General features: G+C 43.7%; 1 protein-coding gene across 1 annotated transcript in view; it reads left to right on the top strand.

The window, feature by feature from the left end:
• Positions 1-10,311: 10,311 nt before the first annotated feature.
• TSPAN14 (tetraspanin 14) overlaps positions 10,312-24,481 on the top strand; it is a 64,147-nt gene continuing 49,977 nt past the window's right edge. The window contains exon 1 of the mRNA XM_083364266.1: positions 10,312-10,562. The gene's annotated coding sequence lies outside the window, so the exon portion shown is untranslated. The remainder of the gene's footprint in view (positions 10,563-24,481) is intronic.

The following is a 24,481-nucleotide window of genomic DNA, read 5'->3' as shown; positions in this document are numbered from 1 at the left end:
AAGCTGCGCTATTTTCTTCAGTCAAAATCATTCCCAAAGCTTTCTATTCGTTTATTTATTTATTTATTTATTTATTTGATTTATATACCGCCCTTCTCCTGGAGGACTCAGGGCGGTGTACAGGGTAATAAAATAAGAATACATTAGATAAATAATGTATGTTCAGGAAACAGGGCAAAATGTTCAGGAAACAGGGCAAAAAAAGAATATATTGATGTGTATGATTGTTATAGAAAGAAAGAAAGAAAGAGGAAAAAGAAAAAGAGAAAGAAAAAAAAGGAAGGAAGAAAAAAAATTAGGGAGGAAGAAAATTAGAAAAAGATCTGTTTGCATCTGGATTTATGATTCTGCATTCTGCCTTTATGGAAAAGCAATTTTTGGAAAGCATTTTATTAAAAGGTGAAGGCGTTTCCATTCGGAACTAGGGGAGCCAGTTCAGAATGGGAGAAAGTTTTAATTTTTCTTTCCTCCCGAAGCCATTAGTAAACGTATATTTTTGCACACGTTCGGGCACCGAGTCTATTTGCGCCAAGAGGATAATTGGTACAGTGGAGAAGGGAAATACCCTTTTACCTTTCAGTAGGCCTGGTTTAAACGAAATTATCTTCCAACATTAAGATTTAAAAAATGCATAACCGTAGACAGTATTGTAAGCCTTTATTTAACAGTAAGTAGTAAGTGTAACTCGGTCGGCAGTTTGGCGGGTCGAATCCCGAGTGCCGCATAGCAGAGTGAGCGCCTATTACTCGTCCCAGCTTCTGCCAACCTAGCAGTTCGAAAGCATGTCAAAATGCAAGTAGAAAAATAGGGACCACTACGGTGGGAAGGTAACAGCGCTCCGTGCGCCTTTGGCATCTAGTCATGCCGGCCACATGACCACGGAGACGTTCTTGGACAAGCGCTGGCTCTTCGGCTTTGAAACGGAGATGAGCACCGGCCCCTAGAGTCAGAAACGACTAGCACGCATGTGCGGGGCAACCTTTACCTTTTAGTAAGTGTAACAGTAAGCCACGCCATTTAACAGCATGCATTTATTAGATTCTCTTCAGCTCCAGGCTGCGTTTACACAAGTTCAACCCATTTGTTTACAAACATCGTTAAAACATTGTACTCTACAAAAGTAAGCAACCACAGTGCACCGTATACACAAAACAGTTAAATGACAAGTGTGTAATGTCTACGGAGGTTCTCATTCATCCAGGTTGTCCCCAAGATGCTTTTTCCAAGAGGCACCTGGATTTTGTTTTTCTTTTGAGGACATTTCACTTCTCATTGGAAGAAGCTTCTTCAGCTCTGCCTGGATGGTGGGGAAATGGAAGGATTTATACTCCTTGCAGACGGCTGGTCCTTTGTATTCCTTTAGAGCAGACATGTCAAACACAAGGCCCGGGGGCCGGATCCGGCCCGCGAAGTGGTTTCATGTGGCCCGTGAAGCCATCCTGGAAACAGTGAGGGAACGGCCCCCACTGCCTTGGCCCTGGCCCAGAGACCCTCAGATCTGTCCCACTCCTGCCCAGGCACCCATAGGCACCCTTGATACGAACGAGGTACAGCTGGCCACGCCCACCCAGTAGGTCATATGCACTCTAGCCACGCCCACCCAGTAGGCCACGCCCACCCTGGCCATACCCACCCAGCCCCTTGAGGGCAACCACAATGCTGATGCGGCCCTCAATGAAATTGAGTTTGACACCCCTGCTTTAGAGAGTCGTTGACTCGTCCAGTCAGAGCCGAAGAAGCTTCTTGGATGAAAAGCGAAACGTCTTCCAAGAAAAACCAGAAAGTCCCGTTGCCTCTTGAAAAAAACACTTTTGTGACAGCGTGTGACTCTCTGTCCATGGGAAGAAGACATGAACGTCCCAAGGAATCTACGCCGTTATCTATGAAAATTATTAGAAAACGTTACTCGAGCATAATTCTGCAATACCACTGCTGGTAAACCTCTATTTTCCAATCATTCCATTGATTTTTTTCATTATTATTTTTTTTGGGTTGTTATGGACTCTCGTCTTCATGAAGGTTCAAGAATTTGCTAGCACCATCAATTTGGTGGAGGTTCCAAATTCTTCTGAGCTTTCGTCGGCGACGAGACAAAACCATGAAAATCTTTCCACGTACCAAAGGTGTGGACGTGCGCTTCAGAAGATGTAGATTCCAGACAGATTATTTGTTAGCTGTGGGCGTTACTGCTATTAATTTGGGTTTACTACTTGGAGCAAAGAAAAGAGCTGATCTGCAGAGCTGATAGGAATTCAAGCTTGCCAGGCTTAATTCTTGGTAGAAATGCAAGCTGGGAAACGCTTGGGTTAAATCTCTTCCTTCAGGCAGGTGCCTTGCAAATGTATTGGTGACTAATCGGCAGGTGGTGAACAGGATGACTTTGTTAGTAACAGTATCTATGCTGATCATAACATAAAGGAAAATCTTTTGAGTCATCTCAGTTTCCAGTGATGTCTTCGTTATGTACCTGAGGTTTTCAATCCAATTATACAATAGAATTTAAGTCACGGTCTTTTTCCAAGATAGATGCCAGGCTTCCAGCTCCAATATTCTTTGATATTCTCCCATCCAAAGAGCCACCAGGTTACACACTGTTTAGCTTTTTTTTTTTGAGATCTGCCAAGTTACTGTTGCCTGCTATGAAAAGCTTCCTTGAGTTTGGCCTCTAGCAACCAGAATTAACAAGGACCTGCAAGGACTTCTAGTCCAACCACAGGGAGATGTGGCTCCAGGGCAGGCTAATCAGTGCACTGGAAGTTTTTAAGAAGAAACTGGACAGCCGCATGTCTGAAATGGTGTACGGCAGGGGTCCCCAACCTCTGATCTGTGGACCGGTACCGGGCTGTGGCATGCCAGAAAGTGGGCCGCACGTCCATGGAATGCAGGCGCGACCCGAATCCATGTCCCCCCTTTCCGGTCCGCAAAAAACCCTTTCTCCATGGATCCGGTCCCTGGTGCCCAAAAGGTTAGGGACCGCTGGTGTAGTGTCTTCTGCTTCAGCAAGGGGTTGGACTAGAAGACCTCCAAGGCTCCTTCCAATCCTGTTATTCTGCGTTCTGTGAGATGAATCAGGCGTGCATTTTTTTTTTATCTCTCTCACAGGCTGCTTGGATTGTTTCAGAATACCTGGAATGTCCGCCTTAGTTTTTCCTCTTTAAGTCAAGGGCGAATTGGAGAGGAAGTGGGGGGGCGCTTCAAGATAATTGGGGAATGTGATTTATGACTGCAGATTGGAGGAGGGAATTGTGCTTTGGTACTCTGTGCCCAGGTGAGGGGAATTCAGGTTTTTTTGGCTTCGATTATGAAAGTGCCGATATTATGCCACTCAAAGAAAAGATCTTTTCTTCAAAGTTCTTTTTGAAGAGTTTCATCTCGCGGAACCATGACAATCATGTTCTGGCTTGAATGAAAAACATGTAACGGTGAAATACTCCCTAAAGCTGCAATCAAATTTTCGGGACTTCATCCATGTACTTTGTATTATTATTATGATGATGATGATGATTTTACTTTCTATCCTGGCGTACATTCCTGACATTTAATGGCTCTAGGTATTAGCCAAGTCTTTCTCTACTCAGTTTTTCCTAATTAGCAAAAGTAATTATAGGCTTTTAAATTATTATTACTGTCTGGTGAGCTACTGGTTAGTTTTGGTGCTATTTCTGGAACTCGGATGGGTGTGAGGCAGACCTGTGGAATGGCATGAAGTGTGAAATAGGTAGCCCTCGGCTTATGACGAGTGGCTTAGCCACTGCATGAAGCTCTAGGAAAAGCGCAAGGAGGAGCAACTAAGGGGTCCAGAGGCTAAACCAGATGATTTATTTAACCAATAATTTATTCCCAGAATGTGTAAACATAACTCAGGCACGTACGTATTATCATGTTTGGTGGACACGTGATAAAGCAAAGAATTATTGGGAAAAGATACATACTTGGTTAGAAAAGATGTTGGGAGAATATGTAGATTTTAAACCTGAACTTTTTTTTTTAATAAGGTATAATGCCAGAAAAAAAGGGATGCGGTGGCTCAGTGGGTTAGGATGCTGAGCTTGTCAATCAGAAGGTCGGCAGTTTGGCGGGTCGAATCCTGAGTGCCGTGTAGCAGAGTGAGCGCCTGTTACTCATCCCAGCTTCTGCCAGCCTAGCAGTTCGAAAGCACGTAAAAATGCAAGTAGAAAAATAGGGACCACTCCGGTGGGAAGGTAACAGCCTTCCGTGCGCCTTTGGCGTCTACTCATGCCGGCCACATGACCACAGAGATGTCCTCGGACAAGCGCTGGCTCTTCGGCTTTGAAACAGAGATGAGCACCGGCCCCTAGAGTCGGAAACGACTAGCACGCATGTGCGGGGGAACCTTTACCTTTAATGCCAGAAAAGATTAACACACAAAGCCTACAGTTGATTTTACACGTCACAACAGCAGCAAGAATAATATTTGCGCAATATTGGAAAAATGAGGGAATACCACCAGATGAAGAAATATTTTTTTAAAAAAATACTGGAACGCAGAGAGATGGACAGATTGACTATGAGACTGAAAGAAAAAGAAGAAACAGAATACTATATCCAACTTGGGACTTACTTTCCCAATGGTTAGAGGAAAGAATAAAGGATTAGGAATTAAATATGCATTAACGTATTTAAATCCAGACAGCACGTTGGTTGAAAAATTATTATTGTTATGTATGGAAAAACAATAATAAAATCTTATTAACAAAAATTATTCCCTGAATGTTTCAGGGAACTAGGTATGCCTAGTCAAGATGAAGGAGTCAACTTACTCTTCAAAGCACCAAAAGACAGGACAAGAAGTAAGGGGGAAGCTCATTAAAGAGAAAGATCCAACCTAGAATGAAGGAGAGGTCCCAAAAGGAGACTTTCTTGTTTCTCTTTGAAGATGTTTCACTTCTCATCCAAGAAGCTTCTTCAGCTCTGACCGGATGGTGGGGATGGTGGAGAAGGGATCGGAAGAAGCTTCTTGGATCAGAAGCGAAACATCTTCCAAGAAAAGCAAAGGAAGTCCAGTTGCCTCCTGGGAGAAAAAAAAAAAAACGCCTTTGGGACAACCAGGACCTGGATGAGCGAGAATCTCCATGGACAACTAAGGAGAAACTTCCTGACAGCGAGAACAATTAACCAGTGGAACAGCCTGCCTCCAGAAGTTGTGGATGCTCCAACACTGGAAGTTTTTAAGAAGAGACTGGAAAGCCATTTGCCTGAAATGGTACAATCTGAGGGGCTGCCACAAAGAAGAGGGAGTCAACTTATTTACCAAAGCACCTGAAGGCAAGAGAAGAAGCAACAGATGGAAATAGATCAAGGAGAGAAGCAACCTGGAATTAAGGAGAAGTTTCCTGACAGCAAGGACAATTAATCAGTGGAACTACCTGCCTCCAGAAGTTGTGGATGCTCTAACCCTGGAGGTTTTTAAGAAGAGACTGGACAGCCACTTGTCTGAAATGGTGTACGGCAAGGGTCCCCAACCTCTGATCTGTGGACCGATACCGGGCTGTGACATGCCAGAAACCGGGCCACACAAACAAGCAAAGCCCCATCCGTGGAATGCAGGCGGGAGGCGAATCCACGCCCCTCCCCCTTCTGGTCCGCAGAAAATCCTTTCTCCGTGGATCCGGTCCCTGGTGCCCAAAAGGTTAGGGACCGCTGGTGTAGTGTCTTCTGCTTCAGCAAGGGGTTGGACTAGAAGACCTCCAAGCCTCCTTCCAATCCTGTTATTCTGCGTTCTGTGAGATGAGTCAGGCGTGCATTTTTTTTTCTCTCTCACAGGCTGCTTGGATTGTTTCAGAATACCTGGAATGTCCGCCTTAGTTTTTCCTCTTTAAGTCAGTGGCGCTTAAACCGCTTGACCCAACTACTCCTTTTCCCGGTCTTGAATCACATTCAATCTTAGGCAAAAAATCGAGAAGAGGGCACGGGCTCAAACTGACCGCAAGGAAGCTCAAAAGTCACGTTAGGAAGCATGACTTCACAGAAGGAGTAGCGGAAGCTTGGAACCAATTTCCAAGTGGGTCAGCGATCAGGAACCTAGTTCAAACACGCTTGGGATCAACCCGTTGCCCATCATCCGACAAAATAAAATGCAATAAGATGTTCTGTTTTCTATGTCACTATTCCCACCTTTGCCCCCATGAAAAAAAAAACAGGCTTTGTTCCTTTTCCCCGTAAGTGTTCCCACGGCAACTGGGTCCTCCTGTTTACAAACAAGCAGGGACTGCATAAATTATTGTGTTGCCAGGTGATATGACCAAAGGATTCACAGCTTTAGCCATTGAAAATAAAATAAAAATAAGGTAGTGTCTTTGGGGTGTTTTTGAATTCTCTTTGCTTATAGGAACAATGAATGCAGACTCAGTTCAGGAACTCAACCTATGCCACCAACTGATGGAATAAATTCAGATGAAGGTAAAGCCTTGCAGAGTAATTTATTCAGAGAATGAATTAGCAGCATTTAGCAAAACTAGACAGTCTTCTTTTAACAAGGGTTGTTGCTAATTTTGTTAACAATGCTGCCCTCTGCTGGCCAAGCCCAAAGCATTTTCAAATGTATTTTTCCATTCTGTTCTAGCTTAGCTAAACGTATTATGTGCAAGTGTGTAAGTGTGGATATGTGCATAATAACACCTGCCTGGTAGAACAGAGCATGTTCAGAACAATCAGCAAACAAGCAGTGGGGATGCAGAGAATTAAACCTTTTTATATCCAGCCCAATTTACTTTTCCACTCCTTTGCCTTCCAGGTGTTAACTTCCCACAACTGCACAGCTTACGGCTGGAAATTTCTCAAGGTGCATTGTGAAGAAGTGACAGACGGACACCGGCCGAAGGAAGTCACCCCCAGCGGCTTTTTAACCGCACGGCTAACTCATACACTGAGCGAATGTTTGGCTGATGGAAAAGATGTTAAAACACCTACTTGGTTTCCCTGGGCTGAAGAACAGCCAAGAACACCACTAATGATGGGGGGTGAGGTGTTACCCCCCATCGATAGGGCTCGCAACTTGGGCGTCCTCCTGGATTCACGGCTCAATTTTGAAGACCATATAGGAGCCGTGACCAGGGGGGCTTTTGCCCAGCTTTGTCTGGTGCGCCAGTTGCGGCCCTATCTGGACCGAGATGCCCTACGCACAGTCACCCATGCGCTCGTGACCTCCCGGCTAGACTACTGCAACGCTCTCTACATGGGGCTGCCCTTGAGGACCACTCGGAGGCTTCAACTGGTGCAGAATGCAGCCGCGCGAGTTGTGATGGGAGTTTCCCGATACTCCCGTGTAACACCTCTTCTCCGTGAGCTGCATTGGCTTCCGGTTGCCCTCCGGGTGAGATTCAAGGTGCTGGTAATGACCTATAAAGCTCTAAATGGCGAGGGTCCGGATTATCTAAGGGAACACCTGCTGACGGCATCAACTTCCCATCGTCCTGTGCGCTCCCACAGGGAGGGCCTTCTTAGGGTACCGCCGGTGAAGGAATACTGGCGGGTTATTCCCAGGGGAAGGGCGTTCTCTGTGGGCGCGCCGGCCCTTTGGAACCAACTTCCCACGGAGCTTAGGACTGCCCCCGACCTTCGCTTATTTCGCAGGGACTTGAAAACCTGGTTTTTTGAGCTGTCTGGCCCAGACTGAGGGGTTTTAATTATTTATTAATGGGGTTTTAGTTTAAATTCAGGGACTTAATTTAATCTTAGTTTTAATCGATTTTAACTTTGTATGTTATGTATTTTAAATTTTTCCCTGTAAACCGCCCTGAGTCCTACGGGAATAGGGCAGTATACAAATTTAAATAATAAATAATAAATAAAATAATAATAATAACAAAAAAAAACCCGGGCAGGAATAGTTAAAGCAATTAATTTTCCAGGAGTAAGGTTTTGGTCTGCAAGCTTGGAATTGAGGAAAAGCAAAAGGTGCCAGTAAAGGAGAATATTTGTTACCCAGGGTTGATATGAAGGACCCTGAGCTTGGTTGTTTTCTTGCAGAGATTTCACAATCCAAACTGGGAACGTCATCAGTGCTGAAAGGGAATGAGGTTTGCAGAGAGGAGGAGGAGCAGGAGGAGGAGGAGGAGGAGGAGGAGGAGGATTGTGGGGTTCTTGATGCTCACTTAGCCTGCTGGTTTTCTTACAGATGTTTCATTACCCATCTAGGCAACATCATCAGTGTTACCGGTAGAAAGAATGACGTTTGCAGAAAGGAGGAGAACGACAACAACTGTGGGGCCCCTGATGCTCGCTGATCCTGGCTGTTTTCTTGCAGACGTTTCATTACCCAAGTAGATAATATCATCAGTCTTAGAAGAAAAAAAAAAAGAAGGCTACTTCAGATGTGGATTGAAGGTGGGTCTTAAGAGTTAGTAAGAATGAGAGGAGGGTCAGTCAACCAGGGACGGACCCCATTAAAGATGGTCACAGAGAGAATTTGATCGGATACTGCTGAAAACAGACGGAAAACCAATTTTAAAAACTTCACAAACATTTGCTAAGCTTAAAGGTGGAAGAGGAACAAGTAAAAGAAAGAATGATAACATGGGCAAAGAACTTTGGATATCACATAGAATTAGAAAATTGGCAGAGCTATGGGAAAGAAACTCTAAAACAGGGGTGTCAAACTGCTGGACCGCGGGCCGGATGAGTCATGCCGAAACCGCGCCCACCCCATTGCCGGCGATGGGAAAAAAAAAGTCACGATACATCGCGACACGTCACGTGACGTTGCGAGTTTGGCACCCCTGCTTTAAAATAACGAAAGCGGCCACTCATAAAGAAAACTTATACAAAATGTTTTATAGATGGCATTTAACCCCGGTGAGATTAGCAAAAATGTTTAAAAATATGTCTAATAAGTGTTGGAAATGTAAGCAAAAAACAGATACTTACTATCATATCTGGTGAACATGCCCTAAAGCTAAAAGATACATATATGGTTACAAAAAATGATTAAACAAAACATATAGACTTTAAGCAGAATTGTTTTTGTTAGGCATAATAGTAGGAAACTATGAGAAAGAATACCTAATTTTACATCTATTAACTGCAGCAAGAATAGTATATGTTCAGTTCTGGAAAAATGAAAACCCTAGCAAAAGAGGAAGAATTAATTAAGAAAATATAAGACGGTGCAGAAACAGATAGATTGACAATGAAGATAAAAAGAGAAAGAAGATTGAGAACATGGGGGAATTTTTTATCAACGGCTGAGCACCTGTTCCTCGTCCCAGCTCCTGCCAACCTAGCAGTTCGAAAGCACGTAAAAATGCAAGTAGAAAAATAGGGACCACTACGGTGGGAAGGTAACAGCGTTCCGTGCGCCTCTGGCGACTAGTCATGCCGGCCACATGACCACGGAGACGCCCTTGGACAAACGCTGACTCTTCGGCTTTGAAATGGAGATGAGCACCGGCCCCTAGAGTCGGAAATGACCAGCACGCATGTGCGGGGGAACCTTTACCTTTATATATATATATGTATGTATGTATGTACGTTTGTTTTCATAGATTTTCATGGGTATAGGTATGTAGGTCTTGTCGTATCCTACACGGGAAAAGACCCGAATACGCCAAGACACACACACACACACACACACACACACACATTGTTTTTGAGCACCTCTGCGACTCATATATGGGTGAAATCTATCTATCTGTCTGTCTGTCTGTCTGTCTGTCTGTCTGTCCGTCCGTCCATCCATTCCGTCCGTCCGTCCGTCCATCCATCCATCCATCCATCCATCCATCCCACCCAGCCACCTATCTATCTATCTATCTATCTATCTATCTATCTATCTATCTATCTATCTATCTATCTATCTATCATGTATCTATCTATCTATCATCTATCTATCTATCTATCTATCTATCTATCTATCTATCTATCTATCTACCTACCTACCCACCCACCCACCCACCCATCCATCCATCCATCCATCCATCCATCCATCCACTTACATACACACACACACACACACACATATCTACATAAAATAAACATATTAATTTATCCCTAGTTCCTATTTCTGGCCAAGCCATCTAAAGAGGATCTATCCAGCATTGTTTCCCTCCCCACCCCACGCCACCTCACCCCCCACTTCCCGGCTAGCAAAGAGGTTGGGCTTTCCTCGTGGCCTCCCCTCCCTCCCTCCTTCCCCCCTCCTCCCCCCCCCCCCGCCCAAACGCTTCCCGGGCCAACCCGAAGCTGCAGCCGCCAAGCTGCCGGACGGCTTCCTCCCGGGGAATCCGAAGCCCGAAGCGCCGGCGAGCAGGCGGGGCGGCTCGGTCACCAGGCGGGGCCAAGCGGCCCCCGAGAGGCTGGTTCGCTTCGGCCAGCAGGGCGGAGGCGGCGGCGGCTTTTTCCTGCGTTCCCCCCCCCCAGCTCTCTCTTCCTCCTCCTCCTCCTCCTCCTCCTCCTCCTCCTCCTCCTCCTCCTCGCCCTACCCGAGCGTGGCGAGGAAGAGGAGCAGATGGGACCCGGTCGGACCCGGTTGGAAGCAGCCTGAAGAAAGCCAGCGGAGCCAACTTGGTGGCAAAGTTGCCCAGTTCCAGCCAGGCTGTTCAGCGGTAAGGCGGGCGTCTGTCTGTCTGTCTGTCTGTCTTCCCTCTTTGGGTTTCGCCCCCCCTTTTATTTTTTGGGGTGGGGGGTCCCCTTCAATGGGTGGGTGGGTGGGGGGGTCCCTTCCTTCCTTCCTTCCTTCCTCTGGAAGCCCCTTGGCTTTTAAAGCCCAGCCTCGTCTGTCTGTCTGCCTTCCCTCTTTGGGTTCCCCCCCCTTTATTTTTTGGGGGGTGGGTGGGGGTCCCCTTCAATGGGTGGGTGGGGGGGGTCCCTTCCTTCCTTCCTCTGGAAGCCCCTTGGCTTTTAAAGCCCAGCCTCGTCTGTCCGTCTGCCTTCCCTCTTTGGGTTCCCCCCTTTATTTTTGGGGTGGGTGGGGGGTCCCCTTCAATGGGTGGGTGGGTGGGGGTCCCTTCCTTCCTTCCTTCCTTCCTCTGGAAGCCCCTTGGCTTTTAAAGCCCAGCCTCGCCTCTCCTTGGGAAGGAGAGAAAAAGAGATTTCCTTTGTTCCTCCGATTGTGTGTGTGTCTGTGTGTGTGTGCGAGCGTGTGCTCGTCCTTCCCCTTTTCCAGGCGAGACTACAACGCCCATGGGGCCCGGCCCGCGCCCATGGGGCCCGCAGGGAAGCCGTCGGGTCTTCCCGAAGGGCGGCGGGTGGGAAGACCCCCCCCCTCCCCTTTTTTCCCCCTCCACGTTTTGGGGCGTGGGAGCTCTCCGGTTTCGGACCGGTTTCGAACCGCGGTTCGAGGTTCGCGGCGGGGATCTGGGTTGGTTGCTTGGTTGCTTTTGGGGGGGCGCCTTTTCGCCCCCCCCTCTCTCTCTCCGGAGCTCCTTTAACCCCCCCTTCCCCTCCTCCCCATTTCCTGGCTTGTTAGAAATCTAACCTGAAACTTCCTCTTCCTGGATGCTTGTTTGGTTGAACCTGCGGGTTCGCCTGGTTGAACGTGGGAAAAACGCAATCCTGACCGCCGCCTCCTCCCTCCGCCTTCTCCCCCTCCCCCTTATTTATTTCCCCACTCCCTGAGTTTCCTCCAAACCTCCACCTTTGCCCGTTCCTCTCTCCCTTTTGTAAAAAAACTCTTGAATCTCCTTGCTGGGATTCAGAAGCAACTTTCGGATAAAGAATAGAATAGAATAAGGGCTGGAAGGGGCCTCGGAGGTCTTCTAGTCCAGCCCCCAGCCCTCAAGCGGGAGAACCGACACCATTTCTGACAAGTGACTGTCTCTAGCCTCTTCTTAAAAACCTCCAGTGATGGAAAGTCCAGGATTTCTGGAGGCAACTGGTGGATTGTCCTCACTGTCAGGAAGTTTCTCCTTAATTCCAGGTTGCTTCTGTCTTTGATCAGTTTCCAACCATTTTTTTTTTCTCTCCTCATCCTGCCCTCTGGTGCTTTGGGACATAATTTGACTCCCTCTTTTTTTGTGGCAGCTTCTCATCCTGGAAGTTTGGTACCAGTCCTGGCAAAGATCTGGAGGTGACCAGGTCAAACTCTGGTGGCTTCCTTATGCACTGTTATTTTCTCTGAATTACCATCAACTTGCATGAGGATCTCTGCTCACTTAGCCATAATAATAATAATAATAATAATAATAATAATAATAATAATAATAATAATAATAATAATAATAATAATAATAATAATAATAATAATAATAATAATAATAATAATTATTATTATTATTATTATTATTATTTATTGCCCTGTGCACCGCCCTGAGTCCTTCGGGAGAAGGACGGTATAAAAATAAAATAAATAAACTAAATAATAATAATAATAATAATAATAATAATAATAATAATAATAATAATAATAATGATGATGATGTCAGCAATTGTGTCAACCATTAATGCCAGTCAATTTGAGTGTTCAGTTGACTGAGTTTCATGTTTTATGAATAAAAGTTTTATAAAATAATAATAATAATATAATAATAATAATAATAATATAACAAAACAAACAAAACAACAAACAAATAATAATATAACAACAAAACAAACAAAACAAAACAAAACCAACAATCATCATCATCATCATCATCATCATCATCATCCTGTGAATTGGGTTGGGCTGAGTGAGAAAAAAACCTAGCTGGATGGGGTGTGGGGGGAAGCTCTCTAAGTGAGCAAACAAGTAACTCAAATCTCCATTTTTTGTTGTTGTTCTGGTCCAGTTCCAATCCAACTAAGATGATATTAAAGGCCTGGAGACTTAAAACATACGAAGAATGGTTGCAGGATTTGGGAATGGCCAGTCTAGAGAAAAGAAGGACTGGGGCGTGGGGGGGGGGGGGAGACACATGATAACAGTATTCCAATATTTGAGGGGCTGCCACAAGGAAGAGGAAGGGGTCAACTTATTCACCAGAGCACCAGAGGGAAGGACAAGAAACAACGGATGGAAACTGACCAAAGAGAGAAGCAACCTGGAATTAAGGAGAAAGTTCCTAACAGCGAGGACAATCACTCAGTGGAACAGCTCGCCACTGGAAATCGTGGCCTTTCCATCACTGGAGGTTTTTAAAAAGCGACTGGACTGTCGCTTGTCTGAGATGGTATAGGCTCTCCTGCTTGAGTAAGGGGCTGGACTAGAAGACCTCCATGGTCCCTTCCAGCTCTATTCTGATCATTATAGTTACGTTAACTCCAGAAATCCACTCAATATTTCCGTTGCAGTCCCATTAGTAAGTTTCGGGGAGCCGGGTCAGACCGATTTCTCCGCTGTGCACCCCCTAATGTTGCAAAACTCTGGGGTGGCGTGGCTCACCTGCAGAAGTGGGCGTAGGTGAGGGCCAACCATTTCATGGAAGTGGAATTTGAGTCTCTTCTGCCCTGTTTGACAGGGAAGGAGACCTCCGAGCGGTAGACAGACCTGATCAGGCCCTGGTTCTGGCAGTCCTCCTCCACATGACCACAATTGGCAAGCCAAACCGTTGCTAAATGAGTTTTGACCCATTTTACCACCTTCCCTGCCCCAGTTGCTAAAGGTTAGTCACACGGTTGTTAAAAGTGAATCTGACTCCCCCATTACTTGTCAGAAGGTCCCAAAGGGGGATCGTGTTCCACCCCACCCCATACACTGCAGCCGTCATAAACACGAGTCAAGTTGCTGAATTTTGATCACTTGACACACACACACACCCTGCTGCAACGGCGAAAAATGGTGATAAGTCTTCTTTTTTTTTCTTTTCAATTGCTGTTGTAACTTGGAACAGTCCCTAAACAAACTCTTGTAAATCAAGGACTTCCTGTATGTTTTACAACTTGAGATCACTTTATCCACTTCCCCTGGTGCCTGAATTAACTTTTTTTTCCTGGATGGGATCGTATCAGCTCAAGGGTTGTGCAAATGCTGCTTGTGGGATTTCCCCCCCCCCCCCTCGTAGCCGGGATAAAGTGGATTTTGTGAACATAGCTTCAATCAGGGCTTATTTTTTTCATAGAACGCTCAGAACGGAGTTCCGGCACCTTTTTTGGATGGAGCCTTGTAGGGTAGGCAAGGTGGGTTGTATGACATGTGTGAGTTCCTTTTTCTTTTACAAAAAAAGCACTGGCTTCAATGGACTGATTAATTAACCTACGGAATGAGATTCCCCTTGAGTCCCATTGAAGGCACCTTGAACTTATCTTGAGCTTTGGGACTGATTGTGTAGCCTTAACACTGCAAGATTTTGCCTCCCCTTGTAGATGCAAGGCAGTCAATGTATTGCAGTGGGGTGTGTGCCCCCCCCCCAAAAAAACCCGCTGCAACTGTGAGATGGGTGGCTAGGGAATTCTGGGAGTTGAAGTCTATATACATCTTAAACTTGTCAACTTTGAAGAAGAAAATTGATGCAGGGCCCTAATAGGGCTTCCAGATAATCAGAATCTTTGCTGTGGACATTGTTGGAGGAGAAACAGCCTTTCACAGCTCTCTGTATCATCGTAGGATAAGATAGGGAATAGAATAGAATAGAATAGAATAGAATAGAATAGAATAGAATAGAATAGAATAGAATAGAATAGAATAGAATAGAATAGAGAATAGAGTAGAATAGAATAGAGAATAAAATAGAGAGTAGAGTAGAATGTGGAGTAGAATGGAATAGGGAATAGAATAATATTTTTTATTTTTTATTTTTATTACATTTATATCCCGCCCTTCTCCGAAGACTCAGGGCGGCTTACAATATTACAATATTACAATAATAGAATAGAGAATCGAATAGAATTAGAATAGAAATAGAATAGAATATAGAGAGTAGAGTAGAATAGAATAGAGAATAGAACAGAATAGAATAAAGAATAGAGTAGAATAAAATAGAGAATAGAGAATAAAATAGAATAGAGAGTAGAGTAGAATAGAACAGAGAATAGAATAATAGAATAGAGAATAGAAGAGAATTAGAAGAGAAGAGAATAAAAATAGAATAGAATAGAATAGAATATAGCAGGATAATCTTTTTAAAGTGATTATACCTTTACTTTACCTTTTATGGTATATTGCAACTAAAGAATCTCTTGAGCTGACCTCAACTCCAGGAAATCCCATGGACTGTCATTTTTTTTGAGAATGGTATTGAATTGATTTGCTGTGACCTTTTTTTTTTAGGATTTTTTTTGGTCAATTTCCCAGGTTAACCACAGATCTGAAATCTCGGACGTGATCTCTTATCCATGCCTAAAGTAGGCCTGGGACTTTGCTTAATTTCCCAGTCCAGATAACTCTGAGCAGCTGTCACCGTGAGCCTTCGAAAGTTTTTGTGACAATCCACCGAGTTGTTACCTAAGTTGTTTTTGTCACAGTTGTTGTGGGTTTTTTTGAAAAGATTTTTATTGGTTTTTAGAGGGCTGGGGAGGGGGATAAAAGGGTAAGTTTTATGGCGTGAAGATAATGTTGAACAGTCGCAAAGGAGACCGGGAAGCAGGATGGGGAATTTATTTTCTGCTGAGCCCCAGATGGCAAATGCGTTAAAATCCTGCCCTGTCTGCATTCTCTGATTTTTCTCTTTGTCGGTCGATGAGTCCGGTCTAAATTGAAGCTGTTTAAAAAAAAAGGGATACAGCCCTTTCTGATGTTGACCCCCTTCAGTCTCCACCAAACAATTAACAGGTTGGAAGGCGTTCCCATCTTTACAACTGGAGCCCAACCTATAGAAAAATAACTATTGCTTGATGGGTTAATTTTGTGCAGTGGTACGGGGACTCTGGAATTTGAACACGGTTGCTAAGGTTGGGCTTGGCTTGAAAGGTGCAGTTTAAAGCCAGAGGTATGAAAATTTCTCTTCATCAACCTTTTTAAAAGCAGACTGCATTTATTGTTGGGAGCCAACCTTGATGCATAATTCAGCTTCTTCTTCTTCTTTTTTTGTTCCTGAGATAAATATAGGTTTCGTTTTGTGGCGGGCTCGGCACCCAGTGGCATCGTAAAGCATTGTTTCATATATATTTTTTTTCCCAGACTAATTTTTCCCAAAACCTTCTCTTTCTCAGCAAGTAGCTTTCTCAGTAACTCTTAAACGTAAGGGGAGGATGTGCAGAATCCATCCCTTAAATCTGCCAGAAAGCAAACTTCCTCCTTTATTCTAACTTTCACTTTCTGCTTCTTTGTTTGGCCTCCAGGTTGGCCTGTAAAATCCTTGCTCAACTCCGTGCAGGTGCTAACCAGCTTCTTGGATCAATCAAGCTCGGTTGGTTGATTTTGATTATCTGCCATCAAGTCATTGTTGATTCTTAACCAAGACAGGTTTTCTCCATGAAGATCTGTTCCTAACCAGGCCTTTCGCTTCTTCCAATGGTGAACTCATCCCCACCGTAGCTACTGGCTGTCATCTTCTTCTCCTCTTTCCTTCCACCTTTTCCAAGCATCAGAACTTTCTTCAGAGAACTGGGTCTTGGCTTAATGTGTCCAAAAGAGGATAAATAGTGCCTGGTCATTAATGCCTTGAGTGAAAGCTCTGGGTTGATTGCTTTGATGATCCATTTGCTTGCTTGCTTGGCTACCCAAGGTGTTCTCAGGCGCCTTCTTTCAACACCATAGTTCGAAAGTGTCTATATCTCTTCCATCTTCCAAGTCCAACTTTCATTTCCCTTGAGTATTACAGGGAATACCATGGTTTGCACATGCCAAAGATGCTTTTTTTCCCCAGGAGGCAACTGGACATTCTTGTTTTTCTTTGAAGACTTCTCACTGCTCATCCAAGAAGCTTCGTCAGCTCTGACTGGATGGTGGGGGAATGGAAGGATTCATACCCCTTGTAGACAGCTGCTCATTTGCCTTCTTTTAGAGAGTTGTTTAGAGGCCAACTGGAAGTTTTATCTGTGGTCCTCAGGGTCACCTGAGTGGTGCAAATGGGTGTGGAGCATTTCTTGGAAATGTTGATAGGACTTGTGTTGTAGACTGGAAATGATAGTGTATCCCTCCCCTTCTGTTGAGAGAAGGCTGTTCAGTTTTGACCTACTCTTTGACCCCTCTTTCAAACCATTTGGTCCTCTGTCCAAAATGTGGATTTCCTTGTCTTTGAAAGAGCGGCCTTTGTCTTTTAAATGCAGAGGGACTGCTGACTCTTGTCCTGATGGGTTTCTTCTCCTGTGCTGTCCCATGCGCTTGTGAAGAGGTTGTTTTATTTCCCCAACTTGCACACTTCTGGTCTGTTCTTGCTTCTTGTTGAATGACTTGATTACTTGGGTTGAAAGCACTGCTGTTCAACTGCAATGTGTTGCAGCTGACTTTAACAACAACAACAACAACAACAACAACAACAACAACAACAACAATAATAATAATAATAATAATAATAATAATAATAATAATAATAACAACAACCTGATGTGGGAATTGCGTGCAGAACCTAATCCTTTGAATCTGGAGGAAGCCTTGAGCATCTTTGTAAACAGAAGGGTGAACCAGCTGTCTTCCTTTTATATCTGTCTCCTTCTCTTTTACTGGGTGCAGTAGATCAGCTGCTTTTTCTTCGGAACTGGAGAGGGCTGGTGGAGGACAAAGAAATTATTTCCTTCCATCCTTAGCCGTTCGATAGAAATATGTGTATATATATATATATTTTTTATTGAAAAGTTTTACAGTACATTTTATTTTTACCAAAACAAAACAAAATCCCTCCCAACCCCCTCCCCTCTTCCCAACCCTCCCCAACACCTCCCTCCCTCCCCCTCCACCCTCCCCGACTTCCCAGAGCTAAATACAAGGTATAACAGTAAAAACAATCCTAGTCTACCATATGCAAACAACAATAAACTATTAAATCTATCGCACTTTAACTCTTATAAAATAACTACAAGCAATATAAATATCACATCAATACTTATTCAAATGCTAAGTGAAACTTTTTAGTCCCATATTTATTCTGAATATAATCAATCCATTTTTTCCACTCCACAATATATCTCTGTTGCGAATGGTCTTTCAAATACGCTGAGATCTTTGCCATTTCCGCCAGGTTGGAAACTTTTAAAGAAATATATGTATATATTTTTTAACACCGGCAAGAAGGCCAACCTTCTCTCTGCCCGAGCTGACGCGAAACTCACCGATATAGGCTGCAGCTTTGAACCGTGAATTACTTCTGTAGATTTCTAATTTTGATTATTAAATATGGACGTGGGCCCACCAGCGGCTATGGTTTTGAGGATTTCGTTATAGATCGGAACCGGAAACTAAAGAAAATCCTTGACTAGTTACTTTATTTATGTGTTTCAGTTACTGAGAGGCTGGCTGTTTATGCCTCTTGGTTTTCATTTTGTTTTGTTAATCAAGACTTAAAGCTGCAAGAATTGGATGTCTTTAGGAGCATCTAGAGGGCCAGTTTGGTCTAGTACAGGGGTAGGCAACCTTGGCTCTTTTAAGACTCGTGGACTTCAACTCTCAGAGTCATAAAAGAGCCAAGGTTGCCTACCCCTGGTCTAGTAGTAAAGACATCGGGCTAGAAAGTGGGAGACAGTGAGTTCTAGTCCTGACTTAGCCATGAAAGCCAGCTTTGGGCCAATCACCAGGAGACTGGGAATTCTAGTCCTGCTTTAGGCATGCCAGCTGGGTGGCTTTGGGCCAGTCACCGGGAGATGGTGAGTTCTAGTCCTGACTTAGCCATGAAAACTGACTGGGTGACTTTGGGCCAATCACCAGGAGACTAGGAGTTCTAGACCTAACGTAGCCATGAAGTTGACTTTGGCCCAGTCACTCTCTCTCAGCCCACCTCGTAGGCTTGTAGTTGTGGGGAAAATAGGAGGAGGAAATCCTGTTTGGATACGTTCACCACCTTGTGTTTGTCTGTAAAAAAGAATAGAAGTGGGATCCCAATAAATGAAATCCAATCCATCTATTAGACAGGCAAGAATCCTCTTAAAGTGAAATGTGTCTAATATAACTCTTGCCATTTTGCACCACCGTTTCCAACTTCGGCAGAGAAAGCAAATAGTTTTATTGGTGTCCGCTCCTGAAAAGGTCAGGATTCTTTTCTGAGATATTCAGATGACTTGGTCTGAGTAATCCACTTGGTTAATCAGTTTGAAATTGATCAAAGGACAGAATGCATTGAAATGTCTTCCCCCTCTTCATCACAGGGTTAAAACAGCTCATTACAAAGGATTTCCCCAAAGCCCATCTGGTGATAGATTAAATTTAGCCCTTGGGAAAATTAGCCAATGCCTGACTGTGTAATGCCCAAGTAATTGACAGTGCCTTTGTTGTTGTTAGCTGCGAAGTCGTGTCTGACCCATCGCGACCCTATGGACAATGTTCCTCGAGGACTTCCTGTCCTCTACCATCTTCTGGAGTCCATCTAAGCTCACGCCTACTGCTTCAGTGACTCCATCCAGCCACCTCATTCTTTGTCGTCCCTTTCTTCTCTTGCCCTCAACCTTTCCCAGCATGAGGCTCTTCTCCAGTGAGTCCTTCCTTCTCATGAGCTGGCCAAAGTATTTGAGTTTTAGCTTCAGGATCTGGCCTTCTAAAGAGCAGTGAGGGTTGATCTCCTCTAGGACAGTGCCTTTAATATAAGTTAAAGGACAACTTGACGGTAGCAAGGTTACTTTTACCCACAAAAAAATGGAAAGGACTCTTTGATTCCCACCATGGACGAATGGCTAGAAAAGTGGAAGGAGCTGGCAGAGATGGCCAAATTGACTGCTTTGATTAAACAAAAGAATACCATTAATTTTGTTTCTACTTGGAAATCACTTTCGGACTTTATGTGCTTGAGGTGGAAAAAAATGAAACTGTGATTTGGGGTTTTGCCGACTAGAAAGGTTTATTGTTATAGAAATGGGTAGTATGTGTTATTATGCAAAAGGAAAACGTTGAGGTTTTATGTTATTATCTCATTCTACGGCGGCAAAAGGAGTTGAAAGTCAATGCTTTTTTTTCTTTATCCCTTCTACCTTACATTTTTCTCTCTCTTCCCCTTTCCCTCCCTTATTTTACAATTATTTTCTTTTTTTCCCCTTTGTATTCTGTATTTTATATTTCTATTTTGATAAATTCATTAAAAATTTGAAATAAAAATATAGATTGACAACCCGAAATGTATCGGAGAAGGAAAAGGAAAGTAATGTAGTCAGTTGCAAAATTTTCACAAGAATAATCAACGGGCGAAAACTTGATGATGAATTTGATGGGAGAAGCCAGACCGCTCCTGCCTCTAAAGAGTTACTTCTCATCACATCAGTGAATAATGACTTGATATTCACATTTTTTTGGAGTAGTCATGAATTTATTTAAGTGACTCATCTGTCTTTGGGGGTGAAGCTTGACAATAACTAGTCAGGAAGTGCTTAGAGATTGAGATCATGCATGTGCTGTCACTGGCTTGGCTTCATTCAATGCCTCATTATGGACTGTGGCGGCCCAGTGGTTAGAAGGCAGCATTGCAGGCTAACTCTGCCCGCTGCCAGCAGTTAGGTAGCATGATGCTGACCGGCTCAAGGTTGACTCAACCTATCCTTCTTTCCGAGGTCGGTAAAATGAGGACCCAGATTGTTGGGGGCAAAAGGCTTACTCTCTAAACCACTCAGAGAGGGCTATAAAACACTGTGGTATATAAGTCTAAGTGCTGATGCTGATGCTGATGCTGATTCTATTCTATTCTATTCTATTCTATTCTATTCTATTCTATTCTATTCTATTCTATTCTATTCTATTCTATTCTATTCTATTCTATTCTATTCTATTCCTGTTTCTATTCCTATTCCTATTCCTATTCCTGTTTCTATTCCTATTCCTATTCCTATTCCTATTTCTATTCCTATTTCCCATATTCTATTCTATTCTATTCTATTCTATTCTATTCTATTCTATTCTATTCTATTCTATTCTATTCTATTCTATTCCTGTTTCTATTCCTATTCCTATTCCTGTTTCTATTCCTATTCCTATTCCTATTCCTATTCCTATTCCTATTTCTATTTCCCATATTCTATTCTATTCTATTCTATTCTATTCTATTCTATTCTATTCTATTCTATTCTATTCTATTCTATTCTATTCTATTCTATTCTATTCTATTCTATTCTATTCTATTCTATTCTATTCTATTCTATTCTATTCTATTCCTGTTTCTATTCCTATTCCTATTCCTATTCCTGTTTCTATTCCTATTCCTATTCCTATTCCTATTTCTATTCCTATTTCCCATATTCTATTCTATTCTATTCTATTCTATTCTATTCTATTCTATTCTATTCTATTCTATTCTATTCTATTCTATTCTATTCTATTCTATTCTATTCTATTCTATTCCTGTTTCTATTCCTATTCCTATTCCTGTTTCTATTCCTATTCCTATTCCTATTCCTATTCCTATTCCTATTTCTATTTCCCATATTCTATTCTATTCTATTCTATTCTATTCTATTCTATTCTATTCTATTCTATTCCATTCCATTCCATTCTATTCTATTCTATTCTATTCTATTCTATTCTATTCTATTCTATTCTATTCTATTCTATTCTATTCCTGTTTCTATTCTATTCCTGTTTCTATTCTATTCTATTCTATTCTATTCTATTCTATTCTATTCTATTCTATTCTATTCTATTCTATTCTATTCTATTCTATTCTATTCTTGTCTAAGAGTATAGGTCCCCCTGCTAGGGCTGGACTAGAAAATCTACAAGGTCCCTTCCTGTTCTCCTCTCCTGTTTGTTGGGTTTCAATGGAATCTTTCCTAAAAATAATCCAAAGTAACAGGCTACTGGTGATAGGCTATACTTTAGACCACAGATGTCCAACCTTGGTAACTTTACGATTTGTGGACGTTGACTCCCAGGGTTCCCCAGCCAGCGTGTGGAAGTCCGCAGGTCTTAAAGATGCCAAGGTTGGACTCCCCTGCTCTAGATGAAAAGGACAGGAGAATCCCTCAAATTTGACCCTGTCTGCCTTCCCATATGTCCCCAATGCAGTAGATCTAAAGATCTACAGTAGATCTAAAGATCATGGAAGGAAATTCTGCTTCAGAAGTCCCAAAGGTGCTTTTTTCAGGAGGCAACTGAACTTCCTTGTGTTTCTTTGAAGACGTTTCGCTTCTCGTCCAAGAAGCTTCTTCAGCTCTGACTGGGGAATGGAAGGATTTATACTCCTTCTAGACAGCTGGACCTTTATAAAGCAATATAAATCCTTCCATTCCCCACCATCCAGTCAGAGCTGAAGAAGCTTCTTGGATGAGAAGCGAAACGTCTTCAAAGACAGACAAGAAAATCCCGTTGCCTCCTGAAAAAGCGCCTTTGGGACAACCATGACCTGGAGGACGGAGAATCTCCATGGACATCTGCTTTACAAGGTGCTCATCATTGTTTGCATGATCTATACAGGATCTTTGGCTGTGGAGATTCTCAATCCTCCAGGTCATGGTTGTCCCAAAGGTGGTTTTTTTTCCCCAAAAGGCAACTGGACTTTGTTAGTTTGATTCTCTAAAAAATGTTTCGCTTCTCATCCAAGAAGCTTCTTTGGTTTTGAACCGAAGAAGCTTCTTAGAGGAGAAGTGAAATGTTTTCAGTAAAACCCCCCCCAAGAAACTCCAGTTGCCTTTTTGAAAAAAAAAGGCATCTTTGAGATCTATTGGGTCTTTCCCAACCTGTCCTATAGTATAGAGCAGTGATGGCGAACCTTTTAGAGACCGAGTGCCCAAACTGCAGCCCAAAACCCACTTATGTATCATCGGGTGCCGGGTAGGTGTGGTCCTTTGGGTGGGTGTGGCTGCGGTGGTAACGGCAGACTGGGTGGGACTAAAAAGTTCAATCAATTCCAACTTTGCGATAACTTTTTTTTCCCTGTGAGAAGTTGAAATTGATTGATTGAAACCTTCTTTTTTTGGGGGGTACACGGCAGTGGAGGCCTAAAGCGAAAAGGTTTTATAAAACCCAGCTGAAGGCTCAGGACTGGGGCAACAGCGCGCGTGCCCACAGAGAGGGCTCTGCGTGCCACCCGTGGCACCTGTGCCATAGGTTCGCCATCACGGGCATAGAGGTATATGGCGAGCTGGTTTCCAAATGTATTGGGCTCCAGCTTCCATCAACATCTTGTGCCAGAACAGCTGTGTTGATGAAGGAAGATGAATCAGCACAAGGGTGGGGAAGCCTTATCTCTAATTCAGCCCTACCTTGCAGCTTCGCCACTCAGATAGGGCAAGCCCTGGGAGAATTTCAGTTGACTGGGCTGAAATCCAAAAACAAAGCAAGGCCCCCCCCCAAAAGGATTGTTGGATATCAGGAAAATCCAGGACCAAAAGCTGGATTGGAATGAGAAGAAGACATCCCAGAAGAAGTCAGTGGGCCCAGCATTTACGCAGTGCTACCAGGACAATTGCATGGATGTGTCTATGCAATCAAGTTTCCTCTGAAAGGGCACTTTGTCTTGACCTTTTGATTTTGGCCGACAAGGATCTAAAATCTCCTCTCAGCCAAACTTTTTTTTTCCTTTGGAACTATGGCAGAATTAAGATCTAAGTAAAGGTAAAGGTTCCCCCGCACATTTGTGCTAGTCGTTTACGACTCTAGGGGCCGGTGCTCATCTCCATTTCAAAGCCAAAGAGCCAGCGCTTGTCCGAAGACGTCTCTGTGGTCATGTGGCCGGCATGACTAGATGCCAAAGGCGCACGGAAGTTTTAAAGTTGGACTTTAATACCTCCAAGGTCCCTTAAAAGGTAAAGGTTGCGTGCTAGTGGTTTCCAACTCTAGGGGCTCATCTCCGTTTCAAAGCCGAAGAGCCAGTGCTTGTCCGAGGACGTCTCCGTGGTCATGTGGCCGGCATGACTAGATGCCAAAGGCGCACGGAATGCTGTTACCTTCCCACCGTAGTGATCCCTATTTTTCTACTTGCATTTTTACCTGCTTTCGAACTGCTAGGTTGGCAGAAGCTGGGACGAGTAACAGGCGCTCACTCTGCTATGCGGCACTCGGGATTCGACCCGCCAAACTGCCGACTTTCTGATCGACAAGCTCAGCGTCCTAACCCACTCAGCCAGATCCTCACAATGTTTGGCTTTCTCATACGGACAGTGTCTTAGCAGCTGCAGAACTGTGTTTTGGATGGTAGAGTGCCCCCCAATATCACTGTGTGTATTTTTGGCAAAGGAAATCCTTTGTGGCCTAGCTGTAGTCTGAAGACAAGTTCCTCAAACTGGGAGCAGCATTTTGGCACGCTTTGACCAACCACAATTGGTGAACTGGACCTGGAGATTCTTCATTCATCTGCTCCCGTTTTCATTTCTCTCAGAGTCCACGCACCAAGGGGGAAAGTCAGCAAGAACCCATCTGTGTACATACATTGGGTTTTGACAGGAACTTTCACAAAGTAGGCTTCATTTTTTGACCTGATTCCTCACTTTTCCTCCAATGACATTTTGTGAGCATTGAACAGGGGTAACATGGTATAATAATCAACAGAATAACAGAGTTGGAAGGGATCTTGAAGGATCTTGGAGGGGGTTGGACTAGAAGGCC

This window comes from Vipera ursinii (assembly GCF_947247035.1).
Source record: "Vipera ursinii genome assembly, chromosome: 5".
Classification (NCBI taxonomy): Eukaryota; Metazoa; Chordata; class Lepidosauria; order Squamata; family Viperidae; genus Vipera; species Vipera ursinii.
The sequence above is the reverse complement of the archived record's forward strand: the minus strand, read 5'-3'. Positions and strand labels throughout refer to the sequence as shown.